The sequence below is a fragment of the Marmota marmota genome, unplaced genomic scaffold (assembly GCF_001458135.2).
Source record: "Marmota marmota marmota unplaced genomic scaffold, marMar, whole genome shotgun sequence".
NCBI lineage: Eukaryota > Metazoa > Chordata > Mammalia > Rodentia > Sciuridae > Marmota > Marmota marmota.
Genome location: NW_026000026.1, coordinates 57,360,119 through 57,363,552, shown reverse-complemented (window position 1 = coordinate 57,363,552; position 3,434 = coordinate 57,360,119). Strand labels below are relative to the sequence as shown.

The window sequence follows — 3,434 nt, the reverse complement described above, 5'->3', positions numbered from 1 at the left end:
AGGTGAAATGAGTATATCATGAGAGCTGTTACCTAATCAAATGATTAATCCATTTGTCGGTTAATAATTTGAAGAGGATAATGGGTGATAATTATAAGTAATTAGAATGTAAGCAGGTCATTGTGGGTGAACTTTTATGTTTATATTTTGTCTCTGGCCAGTGTAGCTCCCTCTATTCCTCTCTCTACCTCTCTCTCCCAGGGGCCATGAGTTGAGAAGCATTCCTCCACCTTCCACCATGATGTTCTGCCTCACCTCAGGCCTAGATCAATCGAGTCAGCCTAGAATTGACTGATCTACTGAAACCGTAGGCTGAAACAAGGTTTTCCTCCTCTAGGTAGTTTGTTGGGTATTTTGGTGAGAGTGCAGGAAAGCCAACTCACAGAGTAGATAAGAGAGGCACCAGGACATTTGGGTGCTGGAATGCTCAGTTGAGCATCATGCTTGAGGGATCAGTATCAGTCAGTCTATGGGGAGACAGATGATCTGAGGCAGGTATAGGAAGAGGCAGTTCTAGAGGTGCTATTGGAGTGTACTCTATTGTCAAACCATACCAAGATGTATACAGATAAAAATAAGCATTGTCCGAGTTTCCCTACAAAATTTTCCTTCACCTACAAAGATATATATTTACATTTGTATTAATATAGACAAAACAAATGGTGTTTGAATTATGAAATAGTATTATGTGGCACATTTTCATGCTGTTGGCTTTATCACTTATCAGTTTCTCCTGGATGAGCCAAATGGTCCATACACAGATATATAACTCATTTTCTATTTAGAACACCATAAACTGAGATTCTAATTTAATTTGCATTGAAATGTGTTAAAACAGAAAAGGATTTTTTTTTTATCAAACTATGTTTCTATCTAGTAACATGGCATACATGTTCACTTACTGAGGTATTATTATGTCAAGAAGTTTACAGTATGCATATTCTAATTGTTTATTAAATGTCTCATTTTATAGGTTTGTTTTTGTTTTTCCTATTATTAAAAGCATTCTGTGACCCTGTGGCCCTGGAATGTGTGCTGAGTTTTGTGCAAAAGGCCCGGCAATGACATGGAGCAGAGCGACTCTGTCCTGAGCCATCTTGATCCTGGTGAACGCCTCTTACAAATGAGGGTTCTACTGTGAAGATGACTCCATCTGATGCCTCTACTGCCCAGACACCATGAACCATGGGCTTATGGCCAGGGTCACCATCACAGCCACCATCATCTTGGTCTCTGCAGGGGAAGCCTTCCTGGTGTGCACTGACTGCCTCTACTCCTGCTCCCTCTTCAATAACGATGTGGCTGTCCTCTACAAGGTGCTAGGCACCTTCCTGTTTGGGGTGGCCACGAGACAGTCCTTGACGGACCTGGCCAAGTACATGATCAGTTGTCTGCGCCCCAACTTCCTGGCCATCTGCGACCCAGACTGGAGCTGGGTCAACTGTTCGGTCTATGTGCAGCTGGAGAGGATGTGCAGGGAGAGCCCTGCCAACGTCACTGAGGCCAGACTTTCCTCCTTCTGTGGACACTCCTCCTCTGGGATGTAGTGCATGCTGTTCTTGGCTGTTCTTCCAGATGCAGCTCTGCGGGAAGTTGGCTCAGCTGCTGTGGCCCACTGTGCAGTTCTTCCTGGTGGCTTTTGCCCTGTACATGGGATACACCCCCGTGTTGGACCACAAGCACCAGTGCCACGATGTCTGCATCGGCCTCCTACGAAGGTCACTAGAAACTGACCTCACTTTTCGGTATGTCTCAGACTTCTTCAAAGCCCGACCCCCTCATCCCTGCCTGGAGGAGGTGGCAGAGCACAAGCCCAGCCTGTGATTGAAGTTGACTGTGGGCGAGGCTATGCACAACCACCAAGGCTGCCTGGTCTTCTTCTGAACCAGGATGGCCAGGTGGTCATCTATGGGCCAGCCATACTCTGGGCCCTGGTCAGCAGGAAGGCTCAGACAGGGCCCAGGTTCCCAGCTAACAGCAGTGGTAAGCAGTGACCCCATGGTCCAGGTGTCCTGTGGGCTTGAACCAAGGTGCCTGTGGGCTTGAACTTGTTTCTTGAACCAAGAACATCCTGGTTCTTGCCCAGGAGACAGGTACCCCACGCTGCATGGTAAGTGTGCACATGGGTTTCTAGTAAAGCAAATGTTTGTTCAGGACCATGCTTTTAGAATGACCCTCTGCTTCTCTCTGGCCTGCACACGAAGTTATCTCATGCCTAAAGTACCTGAGCAGTGGGCCTGCAGGTTATGGATCCCAGGGCTGTGGCAGGGATGAGGTCTGGCTGTGGAGGCCATGGGTTGAGTGCGCTGAGGGAAGGTAAGCCCTTGGTGCACAGCCAGGCACCGGAGCCTGCAGTGGCTTCAAAGACCAGCCAGATTTGCTCCACTTCCTGAGTTCGCCCTCTCCCCTCCTCAACCCTCTATATGTCCCCAAGGCCTCAGAGCCTCTCTATGTGTGATGAAGATCCTGCCCTCTGAATTGCTTGTCCAGCAATCGCCCTCATCCCTGCACAGACCAGGGTTCCAGGCCCTATAGAAAACACTGTCCATACGTTTCCTGTGCCCTCATGGGACTCTGGTGTGAGCCCTGCAGTCCTGATCCTCTGTCAACACAGCTGGCTCTGAAGCTGCATGCTGGGTTGGAGCCTCTCAGTCATTTCAGGGCTTGCCTTTCAGTGGGAGACTGAGTCATAAATTTTGTTTTTTTACCAAAAATATCAAAGAATAAAAATTTGTTTTCCATTTATATCTAACTGGTTATCATTCAAAAGTTTGACATTATTATTGGCCATTACCTCTTCCCTCCTTGGTAAGAAGATTATATATATCCATGCTTGTTCTATATAATTTGAGTGATTAGTCAACATTTTGTCACCATAATGAAATACTGGAGGCAGGCTACTTTTGAAGAAAAGAGGTTTATTTAGCTCACAGTTTTGGAGGTTCAAGAACATGGTGGAGCACCAGCTCAGTTCTGTAAAGAAAATGCAGCAATCAATATATCAGCACATTTGGATCTAGTTCCTTAAATCTCCATTCCTGCAGTGGTGATGTGAATGGGTCCAGATGTAGGGCTGGACTAACAGTGGGCTGCATTATAGGAAAAGTACCCTGGGCTTGAAATCCCATTATTTTATCACATACAGTGAGCAAATCTGTTTCTTGCCTCAGAAGTAGAAATTAACTCATCTCTCAAGGTTGCTCACTGTAAAACAACACTGATAAAATTATGGGTAGGAAAAGATCAGGTTCTTGCATATTTATCATATCTAGCAAGTCATGTGAGAATGTGAGACATCCTTGTAGGAGTTACCTTCAACTATAAGCCTCAGCTTTCTTGCGATGTTAATAAGAAAGTTTAGCTATTGTAAGTCGCTGTGACATTTACAGTCCTTTGGTTATTCAACAAAGTTGCAGCTAGTACAGAGGAAGTCC

At 45.8% G+C, this 3,434-nt stretch overlaps 1 pseudogene; it reads left to right on the top strand.

Annotated features, from left to right (window-relative positions):
- The first annotated feature begins 587 nt into the window (after positions 1-587).
- Positions 588-2,716, top strand: LOC107140713 (annotated as a pseudogene).
- Positions 2,717-3,434: the final 718 nt, after the last annotated feature.